Source organism: Ovis aries, chromosome 17 (genome assembly GCF_016772045.2).
Source record: "Ovis aries strain OAR_USU_Benz2616 breed Rambouillet chromosome 17, ARS-UI_Ramb_v3.0, whole genome shotgun sequence".
Lineage (NCBI taxonomy): Eukaryota > Metazoa > Chordata > Mammalia > Artiodactyla > Bovidae > Ovis > Ovis aries.
This window is the reverse complement of record NC_056070.1, coordinates 21,078,968-21,085,699: the sequence shown is the minus strand read 5'-3', so window position 1 is coordinate 21,085,699 and position 6,732 is coordinate 21,078,968. Positions and strand designations below refer to the sequence as shown.

The window sequence follows — 6,732 nt, the reverse complement described above, 5'->3', positions numbered from 1 at the left end:
CTCCAATGGATACTGTGGCCATGCAGTATCACATAGGAAGACCAGGTGTGCCTTCTTTAAGCCCTGGGGATCAAATCTATCCCAGTTTTTCAGGATACAGTTCAAAGGAGTGAGGCTGGAATTGTTAGCTCCCATCTTGTCCTGAAGGATCCCAGATGAGCCCCCAAGATGAAAGGTTGTTGTTGAATCACAATGCCGGGATTCTTGGCCCCCGGAGGAGAAGAATTCAATCCGAGGCCAGAGACGAGGCTTGATCGCTCAGAGCTTTTGTGTAATGAAGTTTTATTAAAGTATAAAGGAGATAGAGAAAGCTTCTGACATAGGCATCAGAAGGGGGCAGAAATAGTGCTCCTTAAATCATGTTAATTATATGTTAAAGTGACCTGTTTAGGGTTTGGTTTCCAGTTCTGATATAAGGATCTTAAGTCACACCCTATCCTAATGGCAAAAAGTTGAAAAGAGTGGAAAATCAATAATTTTGTTTGGTTCCCTAGAGAGGGGGAGACACAGGGCAAACAACTGTCCCTAGGATTAGAGACAAAGAGAAAATAGACAGGGAATGATGCCTGACCTAAGCAGAGATCCCATGTAGAAATCACCACTAGAAATGGGAGGGGGCAAATAGTAAATCTGGGCTTTGATTGAAGAACTGATGGAGACTCCGTGTGGACAAGTCAGAGAGGTAAAAGAATTAAAAACTCAAGGGGAACCCAGCCACAGATGCCCCTCACTCTAAATCACAGGATTTCCTATGAGGAATTCATCCAGGTTCTCAGAGTAAATATTAGAGAAAAATCCCCTTGGGCTTCAAAGGGAAACGGAATGATTTTTAACTACTCCAGCAACCCTCAGTTTTTGAGAAGGCTCACCCTTCGGTGAAATGATTTAACCAAAACCTAAAGGGACAGAAAAAAAAAAAATGACTGAAAATTTCCTCAAATTAATATCAGACACCAAACCACAGATTCAGGCATATCAGAGAAAACCAAGTAGGATAAATGGCACCACCACCACCACCACCAACAACAACAAAACAAACAAAACACCTTAAGCTAGGCATAACGTTTTGAAACTACAGAAAATTAAAGGGAAAGGAAAAAAAAAATTCTGAAAGAAGCAAGGGATTGGGGTGGAGAAAACCACATTACTCAAAGAGGAACAAAGATAAAAACTGCCACCAACTTCTCCTCAGTAACCGTGCGAGAATAGAGTGGAATATTTAAAGTGTTGAGAGATTTCTACATATGGCATGTAAGTTCTTAGATCTCTAGTCTCATTGATGGTAGCTGCGGTAAAACTTTTTCTAACCGTCTTCATTATCTTCTGTCCTCTTCTCCCTGCCCTTCCCCTCACTCTCACCCCAGGCACCAGGGGGAGGGGTTGGCTAACTCAGACATTGGCAGAAGGAGAGGTTGTGGAGGACAAGCTGAGGACTAGCTACCAGGGAAGACAAACCTCCACTTCTGAGATGCACATTCCTTGTCATCACAAGTCAGGGAGAAGCGAAAAAGAACCAAGAATGCAGAGGAAAAAGGTAACACTTTGAATCTCTATATGAAACTATAAAATTCATTTCTGCTTTCAAAAGGTGGAAAGGACATTTTGCTCCTTTTTGATAGAGAGCAAGAACCTTTCAGGCATGAGTATCTGACTTGGGGACTTACCTCAAAAGAGGGTATATATATATATATATATATACATATATATATATATATAATTAGAAATATTGATTTAAAAGTTAATTTTTCAACTCCTTTTATTTTTGTAAGAAGAAAAGCTGAGCATGAGGAATTTGAACACTTGGAGAAGATTTATATGTTGCACTAATATTTTATTTCTGCCTAACTGATGATACCTGGTGAGTTAAAAGACCAGTTTAGGGTATAAAAAAAGGCTGAGAGGAAAAAACCTACCAGCCTAGAAGTTTATAACCTGTAAAGTTATTTTTCAAAAGTGAAGGAAAGATAGATTTTCTCAGATAAATAAAAACTGAGGGAATTTGTTACCAGGACACTTATCATGCAAGGAATGTTTTTTGAAGTTTTTTTTTTTTTTTTTTTTTGGCAAAAGAGATAAGGCTCAGAGGCTGCCTTAGCCTCTGCAGGACTTCTGCCCAGGCTCTGGAACATCCGACTCAGACTCAGCCTGGCACTAGCCAGGCCCTCAACATACTTCCTGACTAACCCAAGCCTACCTGCCCGCCTCCCACCCCACCAACCCCATGCTGATTTACTGCAGGTCCCTTAATGGTACCCTTCACTTTGGCTAAAGGGGCAGGAAGAACTCTTCCTCTATCGAAAGAAAGAAGGCCTATCATGGGGTCAGATGTCAGTCATCTAGTCAGGTGACAGGCAGACAGCTGGGACCCAGCTACACCTCTGGAGTCTGATGGCCTGCAAGAGGGGTTCTTTCTAGACTAGATCCACCCCTAGATCCCTCTCACCCCAGAAACTCGAGGCCAAATGCTGCTCACAACTGGAGCCCATGCTAAGGTGGGGACCACTGCAGTATGACTTCCATCTTGACATTAACTTGAAAAAAATCTTCCAAGTTCAGCAAAATGGGTACACATATTTTCTTGAGACCTCTGAGCTGTTCCTACCAGCTAAAAGCTGCCCCAGCTGCCCAGAAAAAATTAAAGAAGACCTTGGCTAAACCCTATATAAAGTATATGGTGGTGGTAGATAATGTCACACTCCACTTTTGCTGTCAGGCACTTCATATAAAGACCTGATGCCATGTGATTTGACTCAGATTTGTTACATCAAACCAAGGTCTCAAAGGAAATTGTTGGTTACATGCTCTTTGGCATAGTTATACAGGAAGTAAAAACAATGTAGCTAGAGAGTCTGTCCCTTGAAGCTGACCTCTCTGACAAGTCTCCTGTGATCTGTCCCCATGGCTTGCATCTTTGCTAACCAAACCAGGACTACAAGTGTTGGCTTGATTACTTCTAGCCAGTAATGTGGTTGTGGCAGGTGATATAGAGTTAATAGCCTATGTACCTATTTGTCATTTGAGGAAACTCATGCTCGATCTGAAAAAGGCCAAGATTTTAGGTCAGTGACTATCTTTAATCCTATCACCTGAGCACGACCATGCATCGCTCTACAGACTGACTTGCATCTGCCCTGTTGTTTCTCAACTGCAACAGAGTGAGTATGCACTGCATTTCACAGTCTAGCCAAGAAGGCCCAGGATGAAGTACTCCTTTCTGATGCTGTATATCTTCAAAATACCAGCAAAAGATATAGTCACCAAAGATAGTGGCCTTTGTCCTTTCTGAAGTAGATAGTCAAGCTAAAACCTGCATTCATCAAGCCCTATGGCATAGTGACATCTGCAAATTCTTCTTTCCTAACTGATGGTGCATCTGCAATGTTCCGGAAAAAAAAAAAAAAAAAAAACTCTGGTCACGGGTTATAAGCCGAAGGCACATATGAGGGATTTTGTATATTTGTTTCAGGATTCCAAAGATCAGCTTTCACTTGAACCAACATATGCTACTCTAAAAGTGCTAGAAAAGTTAGGATTAACAATAAATGATATCAATGCCTTGAATTTCATGAAGCTTTCTCAGGTCATATTTTAACTAACCATAAAGTCATAGATTCTGATTAGTTTGTACAAAACTACATGGATAAAAATGCAAAGTTGCATTGAGTCCTTTGAAGAAGTTTAACAACTGAGGTGAATCAATGTCCCTAAGACACGTGTATGGAGACACTGGCTGCCAACAAATTATGGAAGGACAAAGGTGAGCATGACTTAGTGGCTGTCTATGAGGTAGAGTGCCGGGCCATGCTATGATAGATAACAGACTTGGAGTTTTTGTGCAACACTCACCCTAGACAAGGCAATTTCAATGCATTACTAAATGACATATATATTTCCTAGTTCTTCTTAGGAAACACAATTTGTGGCCTTCTGTAAAATCTTTGCAAGTAAACCTTGCTAGTGTTCTGAGCTTTCCAATAATCATGGCTCACTGCTTTTTCAGGGATTTCTTAGTCATCAGAATCTCACATAGTGATATGTTTAAGCATTTGTTTTTGGTCTCTATTTTCATTAAATATTAAACAAATGGTTGCAATTTGAGAAAGAGATTAGCTAGGGTTTGAAATCATCTTTATATTATTTGAAAAATATATTCATTCATATTTGTGACCTAAATAAAAATTATTTCCTGTGAAATACGAACCAACATGCTTCTGCTTTATGGAAACATAGTTCAGAATTTAAGCATAATTTAAAGCTTACAATAAATATTTAGATTAAAAAAAACCATATTTGCTAACCTTAAACTGGAGAATTGTTGGGGGGGGGGAGAAATAATAATTATTCTTACTAGGTACTCACACTACCCATAAAGTGGTATACTATCATTTGAAAATGGACTTAAACTATATGTGAATACCTATTGCAACATTTATGGCTACCCTGGGACAACCATAAAAATAGCAAAAAAACAGAAGTATAACCTATATGCTAAAAAAAGAGGAAATATGGAATCATGTAAAATGCTCATTTGAAACTACAAAAGGCATATAAAGAGTGGAAGGCAAAGTAGGGAAAAAGAAGGAGAACATTAAATTCAAAACAGTAACAAAGGTGGTAGATATGAGTTCAAATACATCTCTGAATATCAATGGTCCATATGCATCAACTAAATGATAAACATTGTTAGACTGAACCACAAAGCAAGACCCAATTATCTAATGTCTTCAAAAAACTCATTTTAAATATATATAAAAACATGTATAGATTTGAAGTAAATGGTTGGAGAAAAATATAGTAATACTAATCAAAGAAAGCAGAAGTAGCTATATTAATTTCAGATGGAGCAGATTTCAAAGCAAATAGAGTTATTGTGGATAAATAAGGGCATTATGTAATGATAAAGGGGTTAATTTTCCAGTAAAGTATTACAATCCTTAGCATTTATACACCTAACACAGAACATAAAACTATGAGAGGCAAAGTCTGATAGAACTAGAAAGAGAAATAGGTGAATCCACTATCATGTTGTAGATGTCAAAACCCTCTCTCAGAAATGGACAGATGAAGCAGGCAGAATAGGAGTAAGGACACAGCTGAACTCAACAAAATCATCAATCAACTGGATATAATTGACATTTATAGACTTAATCTTCCAACAACAGCAGCATACACATGCTTTTCAAGCTCACATGGAACATTCATCAATATAGACCGTGTTCTCACTTTAAACACACCTTAACAATTCTAATAATCATACAATGTCTATTCTTAGATCACAATGAAATTTAACTAGAAGTCAATAATAGAAAGACAACCAGAAAATATCAAAATATGTGGTGATTAACCAACACACTTAAAGCAATATGTGGACCAAAGAAGAAATCTGGAGAAAAAATTTACAACATTCTTTCTAAAATTAAAAAACAACTTATGAAATTTGTGGGATGCAGCAAAAGCTATAATTGGAGGGTAATTTATAGCATAGAATTTATAACATAAATTTAGAGAATACATATACTAGAAAAGAAGATTTATACTATAGACCAAAATCCCTAATGGATATTAGTGCAAAAATCCTCAACAAATTATTAGGAAGTTGAATGCAACAATGTATGAAAAGAATAATATACTGCAAACAAGTGGGATTTATTCCTGCTAAACAAGGAAGATTGAGCATTCAAAAATCAGTTAATGTAATTCACCAATAGCCTAAAAAAGCAAAACCACATGATCATATCAATAGAGGCAGAAAAAATATTTTACAAAATCCATTCATCATTTATGTTAGAAACTCCCAGAAAACAAGGAGTAGAGCTAAACATTCTCAACTTGATAAAGAATATAAAAATTCTACAGCTAACATCATTCTTTAAACTGGAATAAATATTGCTAGAAGAAATATCAATAACCTCATATATGCAGATGAAATTATCCTTGTGGCAGAAAGTGAAGAGGAACCAAAGAGCCTCTTATGGACAGTGAAAGAGCAGAGTGTAAAAGCTGGCTTAAAAATCAACATTCAAAAAACTAAGATCATGGCATCCAGTCCCATCACTTCATGGCAAATAGTTGGGGAAACAATGGAAACAGTGACAGATTTTATTTTCTTGGGTTCCAAAATCACTGCAGATGGTGACTACAGCCATAAAGGTAAAAGACAATTTCTCTTTGGAAGAAAAGCTATGACTAACCTAGAAAGCATATTAAAAAGCAGAGACATTACTTTGCTGACAAAGGTCCATTTTCAAAGCTATGGTTTTTCCAGTAGTCGTGTATGGATGTGAGAGTTGGACTATAAACAAAGCTGAGTGTTGAAGAATTGATACTTTTGAACTGTGGTGTTGAAGTAGACTCTTGAGAGATCCTTGGACTGCAAGGAGATCCAACCAGTCACTCCTATAGGAAATCAGTCCTGAACATTCATTGGAAGGACTGATGCTGGAGCTGAAACTCCAATACTGTGGCCACCTGATGTGAAGAGCTGACTCATTAGAAAAAACCATGATGATGGGAAAGAGTGAAGGCAGGGGGAGAAGGGAATCATAGAGAATGGGATGATTGGATGGCATCACCAACTCGATGGACATGAGTTTGAGCAAGCTCCAGGAGTTGATGATGGACAGGTAAGCCTGGCATGCTGCAATATATGAGGTCACAAGGAGTCAGACACAACTGAGTGACTGAACTGACTGACTGACTGAACATCATACTTAATGGTAAGAAATATTGTTT

General features: G+C 37.9%; 1 pseudogene; it reads left to right on the top strand.

Annotated features, from left to right (window-relative positions):
* The first annotated feature begins 2,560 nt into the window (after positions 1-2,560).
* On the top strand, positions 2,561-3,761 carry LOC101106627 (trifunctional enzyme subunit beta, mitochondrial-like; annotated as a pseudogene).
* The last annotated feature ends 2,971 nt before the right edge of the window (positions 3,762-6,732 follow it).